Raw genomic sequence first — 16867 nt, 5'->3', positions numbered from 1 at the left:
GTGGCATTTCTTTGGGGGGCTGCAAAGCCCTCCATGTGCTCACCAGAGGTAGCCTGACTGCCATTAGGTACCGAGATGAGATCCTCAGACCCCTTGTGAGACCATATGCTGGTGCGGTTGGCCCTGGGTTCCTCCTAATGCAAGACAATGCTTGACCTCATGTGGCTGGAGTGTGTCAGCAGTTCCTGCAAGAGGAAGGCATTGATGCTATGGACTGGCCCGCCTGTTCCCCAGACCTGAATCCAATTGAGCACATCTGGACATCATGTCTCGCTCCATCCAACGCCACGTTGCACCACAGACTGTCCAGGAGTTGGCGGATGCTTTAGTCCAGGTCTGGGAGGAGATCCCTCAGGAGACCATCTCATCAGGAGCATGCCCAGGTGTTGCAAGGAGGTCATACAGGAACGTGGAGGCCACACACACTACTGAACCTCATTTTGACTTGTTTTAAGGACATTACATCAAAGTTGGATCAGCCTGTAGTGTGGTTTTCCACTTTAATTTTGAGTGTGACTCCAAATCCAGACCTCCATGGGTTAATAAATTTATTTATCATTTTTGTGTGATTTTGTTGTCAGCACATTCAACTATGTAAAGAAAAAAGTATTTAATAAGAATATTTCATTCATTCAGATCTAGGATGTGTTATTTTAGTGTTCCCTTTATTTTTTTGAGCAGTGTATATATTGTGGCAGACCAGGGGGTTGGGTCAAAACGTTTACACGGATCAGACCCGGACAGAGTCGGATTAGCTCAGATCTGAGGTGTTTATTAAAATAATAGTTCAAAAGAAAAGAATAGGTATCCCCCATGAGACCCTCTCCGGGACACCGTCTTCTGGGCTCCCGGTCTTGCTGGATCCTGTGGGGATCAAAAACTGAACTCACTCCTGTTACCTCTGCAACCGTCCCCAACAATACTGGAGTCCTTCCCCCACTCTCTCTTCTGTGTGTTGCCCTTCTGGCAGCTTTATGGGACTTGTACAGCTGGTGAGCAATCAGCCCTTGATTATTCACAAACTCCCCATCAGCCCCAAGTAGTCCTGGCCGGAGACCCCGCCGAGACCTGGCACAACACACACACACACACACACACACACACACACACACACACACACACACACACACACACACACAGTGAAATAACACATTTGTAATCATATAGTAACCAAAAAGTGTTAAACAAATCAAAATATGTTATATTTGAGATTCTTCAATGTAGCCACCCTTTGCCTTGATGACAGCTTTGCACACTCTTTGAATTCTCTCAACCAGCTTCATCTTGAATGCTTTTCCAACAATCTTGAATAGGTTTGTCCAAACTTTTGACTGGTACTATATTTATATATATTACATATTTCTTTATAATCTAAAACAATAATTAAGTGGAATGCTCTCCTTTTCACCCCCTCACCCTGTTCTTCTCTGCTTTCCTCTCCTCTCTTCTGTTTCCTCACATACCCCTCCTCTCTTTTTCTCACCATCCCCTCCCAATATCAGTCAATCATCGATCTGAACTCTGATCACCTTTCTGAAGGTTGACTGAGCGAAATGAAGTTGCCACCAAGCAACACCGCAGACGAGCGGGAAGCAAGACACCTGCGCATGCGCACATATTCGATTCACGCTGTACGGGCCTAAAACAGCGGAGACGTTTTACCCTCACCCCTCAACGATCTTCGCGGAAGTTCACCCACTACATTGTTTACTTTGTGCAGCTACGTAATATTGCTGAGTCTTACCTTTAAATACAAATTAATAGCTTCCTTTCCACGTGAGGCAGTGGTCTTAAAACCAATTGCAGTGAATTACCTGACATTTCATCATGCCCCTGCTAACTTTCTATTAAAATGTATATTTTTAATAACATACCAACATGAACGGAGGTCATGTCAGGGGTAGGTCACTACTGTAAAAGGTTTTCTCCATATATAAAGTGGAACAGATTTTCTGTGCGCTCTACTTTGCTGGTGTTTACAGTGCTGCGCTGTAGCAATACTGCTCTCTAGTGTACATTTAAAAACATGGTTCAAACTTAGTTTGGAAACAACAAAAACAAACAAACTCTTCATTTATTACCTAAATGAGCTACAGAAAGTATTGTAGCCGCCATTGTAGAGTCCATACTCCAATTGACACTGTATATTGTTTTCAGAGTTTATCCAATGTTTGTAGAGTTTGTGAAAGAAGTCAGCTTGGCCATGGATGTGTGATGGTGTGTTGACAGCTCACCCATGTCAGGACATGAAGTGAAAGCAGAAGCATTACTTTCTCTCTGGTTGACCAATGTGAGGATTCTGTGTTATGCACTATAGCCCTTTACCATATATGTGTTTGAATATTATTTGCTGTTGGCTTGTGTGGATGTATGTGTTATGCAACATAGCTGACTTGAGACGTTGTTAACAGTTTCAGGGCCATGGGCCTTTCTCGTGATGGAAAAATACAGAATAACATAAAAACGGACACATACAGAACGTGGTGTGGGGAACAAACGGTATTTTGTTAGATAACAGGAGCCAGGTGTGTGATAACTGTATCGAGTGTGTGGGCACATAGATATTCTACATAACTACAACGACTGACCGCTGAAGCGCCTAGGGGGCTGGGACTAGCTCGTGCGCCAACAATCAACGATAGGCTGGGTGAGTTTAAACCACGCCCAGTCTCTACTGTGACACAGGCCGGCTCAGAAGCAGGAACCACTTCTGTCAGAGTATATTAACTTTGTCAGAGTATAATATCTTTGTCAGGAACAAGTCAGTTCTCTGTTTGCCCTGCGAGTTGTGACAGAGAGCCCGTATATACAAAAATTGCATTTATCACTTATTGCTTAGCTAATAAAAAGTACATAGTAATCCATTCGGTGACTCAGTGTCACACTTATCCTGATACCAGATTCGATTGACGCGACCCTTAACACCAGACAGGATCCATTTTGAGAGGTAATGGAAAACACTGAAAGCTAGCTATAGAGAAGACAACACAGTAAGTACAATTATTAAGTTGACAGAAACAAATCAACATTTAACTGACCACTGTTCGAGGGAGTCGGCTTGCGGGAGTAAAGGCAGTATGGTGTCACGATTATTAGAAGTGATTTCTGTGGATCACTTTTCTCTACAGAGTCATGATGTGGTTGTGTGAACATTTCTGTTTATTATAATCTCCTCCTGAACAGTCAAAATCATGGATGATATTACAATGAAACCAGATTTTAAAAAATGGATGACCACACTATGGGAAATTGCTTATTGCGTAATGCTTATTGAAAATCAATGTGACATCACATTTAGCCACACATTTTAATGAAAGAGTATTAATACACTAATGGAAATCTCAGAAACCCGTGACTAAAATCTTGCAAAATTGCGTCAGATGCTCGTTTAAAGTGATAGTTCACATTCCAAAAAATTACATTCCAAGCTTAATTGCACCCACCACATACCTTCCTCCTACAGATAAACATTCACTCAGATGTTCGCCTTAGCAATCTCACTAGGATAAAGACCTCCTCCATTCCTGTCGTTATTGAAAGAGATCATGATACCTCACATCTCAAAATAGGGCTACTTAATGTTAGATCCCTTACTTCAAATGCAATTATAGTCAGTGAACTAATCACTGATCATAATCTTGACTGAAACATGGCTTAAGCCTGATGAATTTACTGTGTTAAATGAGGCCTCACCTCCTGGCTACACTAGTGACCATATCCCCCATGCATCCCGCAAAGGCGGAGGTGTTGCTGACATTTACGATAGCAAATTTCAATTTACAAAAAAAAAAAATGATGTTTTCGTCTTCTGAGCTTCTAGTCATGAAATCTATGCAGCCTACTCAATCACTTTTTATAGCTACTGTTTACAGGCCTCCTGGGCCATATACAGCGTTCCTCATTGAGTTCCATGAATTTCCTATCGGACCCTGTAGTTATAGCAGATAATATTCTAATCTTTGGTGACTTTAATATTCACATGGAAAAGTCCACAGACCCACTCCAAAAGTCTTTCGGAGCCATCATCGACTCAGTGGGTTTTGTCCAACATGTCTCTGGACCTACTCACTGTCACAGTCATACTCTGGACCTAGTTTTGTCCCATAATCCTGGACTATCGGACCACCATTTTATTACGTTTGCAATTTGCAAAACAAATAATCTGCTCAGACCCCAACCAAGGAACATCAAAAGTTGTGCTATAAATTCACAGACAACACAACGATTCCTTGATGTCCTTCCAGACTCCCTCTGTCTACCCAAGGACGTCAGAGGACAAAAATCAGTTAACCACCTAAATGAGGAACTCAATTTAACCTTGCGCAATACCCTAGATGCAGTTGCACCCCTAAAAACTAAAAACATTTCTCATAAGAAACTAGCTCCCTGGTATACAGAAAATACTCGAGCTCTGAAGCAAGCTTCCAGAAAATTGGAACGGAAATGGCGCCACACCAAACTGGAAGTATTCCGACTAGCTTGGAAAGACCGTGCAGTATCGAAGAGCCCTTACTGCTGCTCGATCATCCTATTTTTCCAACTTAATTGAGGAAAATAAGAACAATCCGAAATTCCTTTTTGATACTATCGCAATTCTAACTAAAAAGCAGCATTCCCCAAGAGAGGATGGCTTTCACTTCAGCAGTAATAAATTCATGAACTTCTTTGAGGAAAAGATCACTATTATTAGAAAGCAAATTACGGAGTCCTCTTTAAATCTGCGTATTCCTTCAAAGCTCAGTTGTCCTGAGTCTGCACAACTCTGCCAGGACCTAGGATCAAGATAGACACTCAAGTGTTTTAGTACTATATCTCTTGACAGAATGATGAAAATAATCATGGCCTCTAAACCTTCAAGCTGCATATTGGACCCTATTCCAACTAAACTACTGAAAGAGCTGTTTCCTGTGCTTGGCCCTCCTATGTTGAACATAATTAATGGCTCTCTATCCACCGGATGTGTACCAAACTCACTAAAAGTGGCAGTAATAAAGCTTCTCTTGAAAAAGCCAAACCTTGACCCAGAAAATATAAAAAAAACTAATCGGCTTATATCGAATCTTCCATTCCTCTCAAATCTTTTAGAAAAGGCTGTTGCGCAGCAACTCACTGCCTTCCTGAAGACAAACAATGTATATGAAATGCTTCAGTCTGGTTTTAGACCCCATCATAGCACTGAGACCGCACTTGTGAAGGTGGTAAATGACCTTTTAATGGCATCAGACCGAGGCTCTGCATCGGTCCTTGTGCTCCTAGACCTTAGTGCTGCTTTTGATACCATCAATCACCACATTCTTTTGGAGAGATTGGAAACCCAAATTGGTCTACACGGACAAGTTCTGGCCTGGTTTAGATCTTATCTGTCGGAAAGATATCAGTTTGTCTCTGTGAATGGTTTGTCCTCTGACAAATCAACTGTACATTTCGGTGTTCCTCAAGGTTCTGTTTTAGGACCACTATTGTTTTCACTATATATTTTACCTCTTGGGGATGTCATTCGAAAACATAATGTTAACTTTCACTGCTATGCGGAAGACACACAGATGTACATTTCAATGAAACATGGTGAAGCCCCAAAATTGCCCTCGCCAGAAGCCTGTGTTTCAGACATAAGGAAGTGGATGGCTGCAAACTTTCTACTTTTAAACTCGGACAAAACAGAGATGCTTGTTCTAGGTCCCAAGAAACAAAGAGATCTTCTGTTGAATCTGACAATGAATCTTAATGGTTGTACAGTCATCTCAAATAAAACTGTGATCTCTCTTTTGACGAACATATCAAGACTGTTTCAAGGACAGTTTTTTGCCATCTACGTAACATTGCAAAAATCAGAAACGTTCTGTCCAAAAATGATGCAGAAAAATTAATCCATGCTTTTGTTATTTCTAGGTTAGACTACTGCAATGCTCTACTTTCCGGCTACCCGGATAAAGCACTAACTAAACTTCAGTTAGTGCTAAATACGGCTGCTAGAATCCTGACTAGAACCCAAATAATTGATCATATTACTCCAGTGCTAGCCTCCCTACACTGGCTTCCTGTCAAGGCAAGGGCTGATTTCAAGGTTTTACTGCTAACCTACAAAGCATTACATGGGCTTGCTCCTACCTATCTCTCTGATTTGGTCCTGCCGTACATACGTACGCTACGGCCATAAGATGCAGGCCTCCTAATTGTCCCTAGAATTTCTAAGCAAACAGCTGGAGGCAGGGCTTTCTCCTATAGAGCTCCATTTTTTTGGAATGGTCTGCCTACCCATGTGAGAGACGCAAACTCGGTCTCAACCTTTAAGTCTTTACCGAAGACTCATCTCTTCAGTGGGTCATATGATTGAGTGTAGTCTGGCCCAGGAGTGTGAAGGTGAACGGAAAGGCTCTGGAGCAACGAACCGCCTTTGCTGTCTCTGCCTGGCGGTTCCCCTCTTTCCACTGGGATTATCTGCCTCGAACCCTATTACAGGGGCTGAGTCACTGGCTTACTGGTGCTCTTTCATGCCGTCCCTAGGAGGGGTGCCTCACTTGAGTGGGTGGACTCACTGATATAATCTTACTGTCTGGGTTGGTGCCCCACCTTGGGTTGTGCCGTGGCGGAGATCTTTGTGGGCTATACTCGGCCTTGTCTCAGGAAGGTAAGTTGGTGGTTGAAGATATCCCTCTAGTAGTTTGGGGGCTGTGCTTTGGCAAAGTGGGTGGGGTTATATCCTTCCTGTTTGGCCCTGTCCGGGGGTGTCATCGGATGGGGCCACAGTGTCTCCTGAACCCTCCTGTCTCAGCCTCCAGTATTTATGCTGCAGTAGTTTATGTGTCGGGGGGCTAGGGTCAGTTTGTTATATCTGGAGTACTTCTCCTGTCCTATCCGGTGTCCTGTGTGAATTTAAGTATGCTCTCTCTAATTCTCTCTTTCCTTCTCTCTCTCTCGGAGGACCATGCCTCAGGACTACCTGGCATGATGACTCCTTGCTGTCCCCCAGTCCACCTGGCCGTGCTGCTGCTCCAGTTTCAACTGTTCTGCCTGTGAATATTATTATTTGACCATGCTGGTCATTTATGAACATTTGAACATCTTGGCCATGTTCTGTTATAATCTCCACCTGGCACAGCCAGAAGAGGACTTGCCACCCCACATAGCCTGGTTCCTCTCTAGGTTTCTTCTTAGGTTTTGGCCTTTCTAGGGAGTTTTTCCTAGCCACCGTGCTTCTACACCTGCATTGCTTGCTGTTTGGGGTTTTAGGCTGGGTTTCTGTACAGCACTTTATAAATAAATTTGATTTGGTGTAAACCCTCGACTACTAAAGCACACCAATAAGAAGGAGATACTTGCTTGGGCCAAGAAACATGAGCAATGAACATTAGACAGGTGGAAATCTGTCCTTTGGTCTGATGAGTCCAAATTTGATATTTTTGGTTCCAACCGCTGTGTCTTTGTGAGACGCAGAGTAGGTGAACGAAGGATCTCTGCATGTGTGGTTCCCACCGTGAAGCATGGAGGAGGAGGTGAGATGGTGTGGGGGTGCTTTGCTGGTGACACTGTCTGTGATTTATTTAGAATTCAAGGCACACTTAACCAGCATGGCTACCACAGCATTCAGCACGGATAAGCCATCCCATCTGGTTTGTGCTAGTAATATTTTTTTGCAAAAGGACAATGACCCAACACAACTCCAGGCTGTTTAAGGGCTATTTAACCAAGAAGGAGAGTGATTGAGTGCTTCATCAGATGACCTGGCCTCCACAATCCCCCGAACTCAACCCAATTGACATGGTTTGGAATGAGTTGGACTGCAGAGTGAAGGAAAAGCAGCCAACAAGTGCTCAGCATATATTTTTTATTCAACCTTTATTTAACTAGGCAAGTCAGTTAAAAACAAATTCTTATTTACAATAAAGGCAAAGGGTGGCTACTCTGAAGAATCTGAAATATATTTGTTTAACACTTTTTTGGTACTGTAACGTCTGCTCCCGACTCACACTCCCAAACACCCAAATTCTAATCACCTGCTCACACAAGGGTATGTCATTATCACACACTATTTAGTTCAGGTCTTTGCACCCCATCACTGTGAGGTATTGTTTGTTTTGTGACACACGTCTTTCTGGTTTCCCAGTGATTTACTCCTCCCGTGTATGATAGTTTTGGCTTGCCTGACTACCCTTTTGCCTATTCCCTGCCTGGAACTTTCGGATTTCATGTTCTCTACCTATTGCCTGATCTCCCAGACTACTTTACTAGCCTTTTCCCTGCCTGTACTGTTGCCCTTTTGGATCCCCTGTGTATGAATATTATTCTCGGTGCTTCTACACCTGCATTGCTTGCTGTTTGGGGTTTTAGGCTGGGTTTCTGTACAGCACTTTGAGATATCAGCTGATGTACGAAGGGCTATATAAATACATTTGATTTGATGACCTTCTGCCTGCCCCTGCCCCTGTGCCCTGTGCTTGAAACCAGCTCTGTCTCCCCTCTGTTCATTAGTTACTACATGAATCAATATATGTTTTTTCATAGTTTTGCGGTCTTCACTATTATTCTACAATGTAGAAAATACTAAAAATAAATAAAAACCCTTGAATGAGTATGTTTGTCAACTTTTGACTGGTACTGTATGTAAATTAGATTTCTGTATTTAATTTTATATACATTTGCTAAAAAAATCCTAAACAATGTTTTCACTTAGTCATTATGGAGTATTGCGTAGAATAAAAAATATATATGAATCAATTTTGAATTCAGGCTGTAACTACAAAATGTGGAACAAGTCAAGGGGTATGAATACTTTCTGAAGGCACTTTCTGAAATACATAACATTACATGCCCTCCCGGATGGACAGGGTGTATAGTAGGCTGCTGTTAACAGCCTACATTATCTCGTTTTCATCCAATACAGCATGTCAGATTGCGCATTGAGTTTTGCTCGACATGCTTTGTGCCCGGCCCGCGTGATCCGTGAGTTCCGTAATCAAGACACACACAGAACCTGCCGCACTCCGATGTGAATGGCTGATAAATTGTGCGCGAGTGTAGAAATCATGAGGCAAATCAGCCTTAAAAAAAACAGTTCTTTGTTACCTCTTTTTAATGCTTTTGCATGAATATTTTTTATTAAAGGACATCTAAAGTGGTGGGGCGCTGCCACACCCGATAGAAAAGTCCTGGGGAAAATGGTATTTGGTATTTTATTAGAATCCCCCCATTAGCTGTTGCAAAAGCAGCAGCTACTCGTCCTGGGGTCCACACAAAACATGAAACATAATGCAGAATGACATAATACAGAACATCAATAGACAAAAACAGAACTACATTTTTTTATTTTTTATTAAAAGGCACACTTACTATACACACAAACTATCTAGGTCAAATAGGGGAGAGGTGTTGTGCCGCCAGGTGTTGCTTTATCTGTTTTTTGAAACTAGGTTTGCTGTCTATTTGAGCAATATGAGATAGAAGGGAGGTTTCATGCAATAAGTGCTCTATATAACACTGTACGCTTTCCTGAATTTGTTCTGGATTTGCCAGCTTACATTCTGAGTCAGGCATCTTAGGCATACAGGACAGGTGTATATTTTTTCCAGAGGAACCAATTGCTGTTTATTCCAGCTGAAAACAGTGTTTTCTATTTTTGCCTTTGACAGGCTTCAACAGGAGAGATCAGAGTCTCCTGTCCTTGGCTGTGGTGTCTATGGCAGAAATCGACTATGGGCTCAAATCCAAGCCGAAGAGAGTGTGTGTTTGAGTGGACAGCACAGCAAGGAAACCCTACACTTCTCAATGAGATCTATACAGAGCTTCACATCACAGAAGGTGGAAGCGGAGAGGTCAACAATGAACATGAGGTGAGACAGATTGATACATTATCCAGGCGACTAGCAACACAAGAGACACCTATCAAATGCAATGACATCTTTAAACTCTTGCTGGGACAACAAGACAAACATGTCAGAACTGTTCTGACAAAAGGAGTTGCGGGGATCGGAAAAACTGCCTCTGTGCAGAAGTTCATTCTAGACTGGGCCGAGGGAAAAGCTAATCAGGACATCCAGTTGATATTCCCTCTTCCTTTTAGGGAGCTGCATTTGATGGAGGGGAAAAAAACACAGTTTGGTAGAACTCCTTCGTTGTTTTTTCAAGGAAACAAAAGAATCAGAAATATTAATTAATGATGACTTCAAAGTTCCCTTTATCTTTGATGGTCTGGATGAATGTCGACTTCCTTTGGACTTCCAGAACAATAACAGTTTGAGGGATGTCACAGCACAGAGTCAACCTCAGTGGATGTGCTGTTGACAAACCTCATTGAAGGGAATCTGCTTCCTAATGCTCTCCTCTGGATAACATCCCGACCTGCAGCTGCCAATCGTATTTCTCCCGACTGTGTTGACCAGGTGACAGAGGTACGAGGGTTCAATAACCCACAGAAGGAGGAATACTTCAGGAAGAGAATCCATTCTCCGAACCTGGCTAGCAGAATCATCACACACGTGAAATCATCAAGGAGCCTCGACATCATGTGCCACATACCAGTCTTCTGTTGGATTGCAGCAACTGTTCTAGAGAGGCTGTTGGGTGGTGCAGAGAGTGGAGAGATCCCCAAGATGCTGACACAAATGAACCTTCACTTCCTGATCTCTCAGACGAGGTTAAGAAACAAGAAATATGCTGGGAGAAAGTGGGACAGATCCTGAGTGGAACACGGATAAAGAGCTGATTCTGAAACTGGGCAAACTGGCCTTTAAAGAGCTGGAAAGGGGCAATCTAATCTTCTATGAGGAAGACCTGAGAGAGTGTGGCATTGATGTCAAAGAAGCCTCAGTGTACTCAGGAGTGTGCACACAGGTCTTCAGGGAGGAGTGTGGGCTGAACAAGGGGAAGGTCTACTGCTTTGTGCATCTTAGCATTCAGGAGATTCTCGCTGCTTTATACGTGTTTCTCTCTTTTGTGAACGACAACAGAAATCTAATGTTGAAACAGCAATCCAAGTTCACACCTACAATCGATCACTACAAGAGTGCCGTGGATCAAGCCATTCAGAGTGCCAATGGACACCTGGACCTTGTTCTCCGTTTCCTTCTCGGCCTTTCACTGAAGTCCAATCAGACTCTCTTAAGAGGCCTACTGGCACAGACAGGAAGCAGCTCACGCACCAATGAGGAAACAGTTGAGTACATCAAGGAGAAGATCAGGGAGAATCCCTCATTGGAGAGATGCTTTAACTTGTTCCACTGTCTAAACGAGCTGAATGACCATTCTCTAGTGGAGGAGATCCAACGCTACCTGAGCTCAGGAAGTCTCTCTGAAGATCTCACTCCTGCACAGTTGTCAGCTTTGGTTGTTGTGGTGTTGACTTCAGAAGAGGAGCTGGATGTGTTTGAGCTGAGAAAATACTCCAGATCGGAGGAGGGTCTTCTGAGGATGCTACCGGTGGTCAAAGCCTCCAGAACAGCTGTGTGAGTACTGCCATACAGTACCGCTCATCATACACAGATCAGTAATAACCAAATAAAGATGTACTCACAGATCTGTTGGGAAAATAAGACCATTCCCATAGAGCAGCTTGAGAAAGCCTTGTTCGCGATATTGCATGTAGTCATATTTTCATACATAATATAGTATGGGCATTTCCATAATCATGTTATACATTTAGTTTCGAGCTGCTCTAGAAACAATACTAATTTGAAGCTATACTCATTTGAGTATCTCCATTTGTCCTCAGGCTAACTTACGGCTACCTCACCGAGAGATGCTGCAAAGCCCTAGCCTCAACTCTCAGCTCGACCTCATCGGGTCTGAGAGAGTTGGACCTGAGTAAAAATGACCTGAAGGATTCCGGAGGGGCACTGCTCTCCATTGGACTGGGGATTTAGCCTCCGTTTCAATCCTACTTATTAGGAAATATGACAGAACGAAATTTGGGTCTTGGAGGCGTGCTTCGATGTGGGGATCTTTTGTGTGTGTTTGCACATGGGAAGCGTTTGTGCATCACTTGGCCAAAACAGTACACAATTATGGTCACTCACCCTTCTAGACAACCTGAAACAGTCTAATCAGGTCTTGTGTCTCGCAGTAGCCGAGGCCAACTTCTTTTGCCAATTAGCTTCAGCCGGCTGGTGTGTGACTGGCAAAGTTGGTTAGACTTTGGATAGCCAATCTGTGGGGCTAGTTCGGGACCGTCGATACATTTCACAGTGTAAATGGGACAATATTTTCATGTTAAACGCCTTTAAGTTCTCTTTAAGTGCTTTCAAAATTTGCGTTACGTTAGCCAACATACAATTTAATGTTAGTTTGAGGTTTTTAAATCATTGAAATTGGGAGCTATTGAAGTTTGTAAATATTGGTGATTATTTGGGTGCTGCCAGTATGTGGGCAGGATTGAGATAAACCCAACCCAAGGAAAACCATTTTACGTACCCTTCGTTTTGTGACTTTTTTTCCTAATTATCTCGCAAATCTCTATTTGGACAAGACTGGCTTTATGACATAAACAATTATATTTACACTTTGTAGTCAATTTTGACACTAGAATAAATGTTCGATATTGACGCCACATATGCTGTTTTCAACCAAAGTTGGTTTTGAACCATTTCTCTGTGCAGGCTCTCAGGTTGCAGAGTCACTGGGAAAAGCTGTGCTTCTCTGGCTTCAGCTCTGAAGTCAAACCCCTCCCACCTGAGAGAGTTGGATCTGAGTGGGAGAAATCCAGGGGACTCCGCTGTGAGCCTGCACTAGAGGATCCACTCTGTAAACTAGAGACACTGAGGTGAGCGTTGGTCCCATTACGGCTCAATAATACTCAAGACACAATGGTAGATCTTTTGACAATAACAAACCTCTTGAGACATGATAGAAATGGCAATCCTCAGAAAGTGACACACATAGCAGACACCGAGAGCTTTCCTCCTTCTCCCTGCAGGCTATCACGTGGTAAGTGTCACAGAGGAAGGCTTGCTTCTCTGGCTTCAGCTCTGAGGTCAAACCCAGCGAACCCGAGAGAGCTGGACCTGAGCTGCAATTATCCAGGTGACTCAGGAGTGAAACTGCTCTCTGCTCTACTGTAGGAGCCACACAAACTGAAGACTCTGAGGTGAGTGTTGGGGCCATAATAGCACAACTGTGAATAACTATAGAAAATTATAGGTGATGGTGTGTGCCCTGCCTTCATTGTGTAGCGTAATGTTGAAATGTATTACTCCGGAGTGTGGATTCACAGACAAAAGGCTGTGCTTCTCTGGCTTCAGCTCTGAGGTCAAACCCTTCACACCTGAGAGAACTGAATATGAGCTGGAACTACCCAGGTGACTCAGGAGTGAAGCTGATCTCTGCTTTACTGGAGGATCCGTGGTGCACACTGAAGACACTGAGGTGAGTGCTTTGAGTTCTCACCTGTCACTGAAGAGGGTCTGTCTGGGTGACATTCCCTCATACCTTTGTTGGCATTACAGTTTAAGTCAGAAGTTTACATACACCTTAGCCAAATACATTTAAACTCAGTTTTTCATAATTCCTGACATTTAATCCAAGTAAACATTCCCTGTCTTAGGTCAGTTAGGATCACCACTTTATTTTAAGAATGTGAAATGTCAGAATAATAGTAGAGAGAATGATTTATTTAAGTTATTATTTCTTTCATCACATTCCCAGTGGATCAGAAGTTTACATACACTCAATTAGTATTTGGTAGCATTGCCTTTAAATTGTTTAACTTGGGTCAAACGTTTCGGTTAGCCTTCCACAAGCTTCCCACAATAAATTGGGTGATTTTTGGCCCATTCCTCCTGACAGAGCTGGTGTAACTGAATCAGGTTTGTAGGCCTCCTTGCTCGCACACACTTTTTCAGTTCTGCCCACAGATTTACTATAGGATTGAGGTCAGGACTTTGTCATGGCCACTCGAATACCTTGACTTTGTTGTCCTTAAGCCATTTTGCCACAACTTTGGAAGTATGCTTGGGGTCATTGTCCATTTGGAAGACCCATTTGCAACCAAGCTTTAACTTCCTGACTTGACATGTCATGTCTTGACATGTTGCTTCAATATATCCACATAATTTTCCATCCTCATGATGCAATCTATTTTGTGAAGTGCACCAGTCCCTCCTGCAGCAAAGCACCCCCACAACATGTTGCTGCCACCCCCGGTTGGGATGGTATTCTTCGTCTTGCAAGCAATTTTTCCTCCAAACATAACGGTGGTCATTATGGCCAAACAGTTCTATTTTTGTTTCATCACACCAGAGGACATTTCTCCAAAAAGTATGATCTTTGTCCCCATGTGCAAACCGTAGTCTGGCTTTTTTATGGCGGTTTTGGACCAGTGGCTTCTTCCTTGATGAGTGGCCTTTCAGGTTATGTCGATATTGGACTCGTTTTACTGTGGATATAGATACTTTTCTACCTGTTTCCTCCAGCATCTTCACAAAGTCCTTTGCTGCTGTTCTGGGAATGATTTGCACTTTTCGCACCAGAGTACGTTCATCTTCAGGAGACAGAACGCGTCTCCTTCCTGAGCGGTATGACGACTGCGTGGTCCCTTGGTGTTTATACATGCATACAATTTATTTGTATTTGTATTGTTACCCCTTTTTTCTCCCCAATTTCGTGGTATCCAATTGGTAGTAGTTACAGTCTTGTCTCATCGCTGCAACTCCCGCACAGACTAGGGAGAGGCGAAGGTCGAGAGCCATGCGTCCTCCGAAACACAACCCAACCTAGCGCACTGCTTCTTGACACAATGGACATCCAACCCGGAAGCCAGCCTCACCAATGTGTCGGAGGAAACACCGTACACTTGGCGCCCGGCCCGACATGACACAGGAGTCGCTAGTGAGTGATGAGACAAGGATATCCCTGCCGGCCAAACCCTCCCTAACCCGGATGACGCTGGGCCAATTGTGCGCAGCCCCATGGGCCTCCCATGGGTTTGAAGGTAGGGCTCGAACCCAGAACTTCTGGTGGCACAGCTTGCACTGCGATGCAGTGCCTTAGACCACTGCACCACCCAGGAGGCTATACTTGCATACTATTGTTTGTACAGTTAAATGTGGTACCTTCAGGCATTTGGAAATTGCTCCCAAGGATGAACCAGACTTGTGGAGGTCTTCAAAATGTTTTTCTGAGATCTTGGCTGATTTCTTTAGATTTTCCCATGATGTCAAGCAAAGATGCACTGAGTTTGAAGGTAGGCCTTGAAATACATCCACAGGTACACCTCCAATTGACTCAAATTATGTCAATTAGCCTATCAGAAGCTTCTAAAGCCATGACACCATTTTCTGAAATTTTCCAAGCTATTTAAAGGCACAGTCAACTTAGTGTATGTAAACTTCTGACCCACTGGAATTGTGATACAGTGAGTTATAAGTGAAATAATCTGTCTGTAAACAATTGTTGGAAAACTTACTTGTCATGCACAAAGTAGATGTCCTAACCGACTTGCCAAAACTATAGTTTGTCAACAAGAAATTGGTGGAGTGGTTGAAAAACGAGTTTGAATGACTCGAACCTAAGTGTATGTAAACTTCTGACTTCAATTGTATATTTCAGTCAGTGGGTCTGTATTGTTTCCCCACTGTTCCTCTGTTTACTCCATTAGATTAAGTCCATGGGCCAGAGACTGGTGACAGAACTGGAGGACGGAAGGGCATCCCAGCCCAACAGAGCGGATGTGTCATTACTGTTATTGGGAAACTTGCTTTTCAGAGCTGGAAAGCTGCTTTTACTGTCCAAACAGGAGGAAACAAAATAGCCTGTATGGATCTCAGTGGCAGATGTGCTGAATATCACATCCCTATTATAATAGTGTGTACTTAGCAGAGGTGGGACCAAGTCACAAGTAAGTCTCAAGTCTTAGCACTCAAGACAGGCAAGTCTGAGTCAAGTATCAAGTCAAGACCGTCAAGTATCAAGTCAAGTCTCAAGTCCTAAACTTTGAGTTTCGAGTCCTAAACAAGTCATAATGTGCTCTTCACGAAATGTAATACCATTTCATATTTTTATCAAGAGTAATAGTTAGAATATTACATTTATGCAAATCATGAATGCTTTTAAAAATATATTTATTACTTTCCAAATAAACTTTCTATTTCCATGGAAATACATGGGTAGCCATAAGACCCCCCACCCCCCAATAGCGATCGACTACCGAGGATCGCTATGGGGCGCAATCGGGCGATGTAGGCTGTACACAATCGTCCAACCTTAACACACACACACACAGTGTGTGTGGTTACAGTAGGCTAACATATGTCAATGACTTTGGAACAGCAGTAACATCACGCAGGATTTAGGCTACCAAGTGCCTAGCCAGTTGGAGCTCAATCTTGGGTGCAATGATCATGTTCCCGCACTGACTGACTGTGTGGAGGCTCATTGAGTTAACGTTACGTTTGCCAACATGCTACACTGGCAAAGTTATGAATGATATAGCTGCCGGCTATATTAGCCACGACTTACCGTTCTTTGTGCAGCTTCAAATGTTGAACGAAGTTGGTGCGCCTCCGTCTGTCATTTTCTTCCCGCATGTTCTGCAGGTTGCAATCCTTTTTTTTGTTGATACAGCGTAGTCTTTATATTCGAAAATAATAATTTGGGGTATCATCTTTCCAAGGACTCCATCTGAATTCACTCACCAACGTTCCTCTGCACTGCCACGCACAACTTTTTCTCTGCTGGCACAATTTGATTGGCTGCTGTCTGATTCAAACTGTAATCCGTTAAATTAAGAGTTGATGCTCTGCACACTTTTTTTTAATAGCATCATTTTTAATATTTGGGGTTTGGGGGGGGGGTATCAAGTCAGTTTGAGTCAAAAGGCTCAAGTCCAAGTTAAGTCACGAGTCATTGGTGTTAAAGTCAAAGTCGAGTTGCAAGTTATCAT

The 16867-nt window shown here is 43.1% G+C and overlaps 1 long non-coding RNA gene and 1 pseudogene across 1 annotated transcript; one reads left to right on the top strand and one right to left on the bottom strand.

Annotated features, from left to right (window-relative positions):
• Nucleotides 1-756: 756 nt before the first annotated feature.
• Nucleotides 757-16617, bottom strand: LOC135509641 (uncharacterized). The gene is made up of 2 exons (XR_010450957.1): nucleotides 16444-16617; nucleotides 757-1068 (listed from the first exon to the last, which is right to left on the bottom strand). It is a non-coding gene; the product is annotated as an uncharacterized LOC135509641 (long non-coding RNA).
• Nucleotides 9646-16110, top strand: LOC135509751 (NLR family CARD domain-containing protein 3-like; annotated as a pseudogene).
• Nucleotides 16618-16867: the final 250 nt, after the last annotated feature.

Source organism: Oncorhynchus masou, chromosome 22 (genome assembly GCF_036934945.1).
Source record: "Oncorhynchus masou masou isolate Uvic2021 chromosome 22, UVic_Omas_1.1, whole genome shotgun sequence".
NCBI classification, from domain to species: Eukaryota; Metazoa; Chordata; class Actinopteri; order Salmoniformes; family Salmonidae; genus Oncorhynchus; species Oncorhynchus masou.
This window is presented reverse-complemented; position numbering and strand designations above follow the sequence as displayed.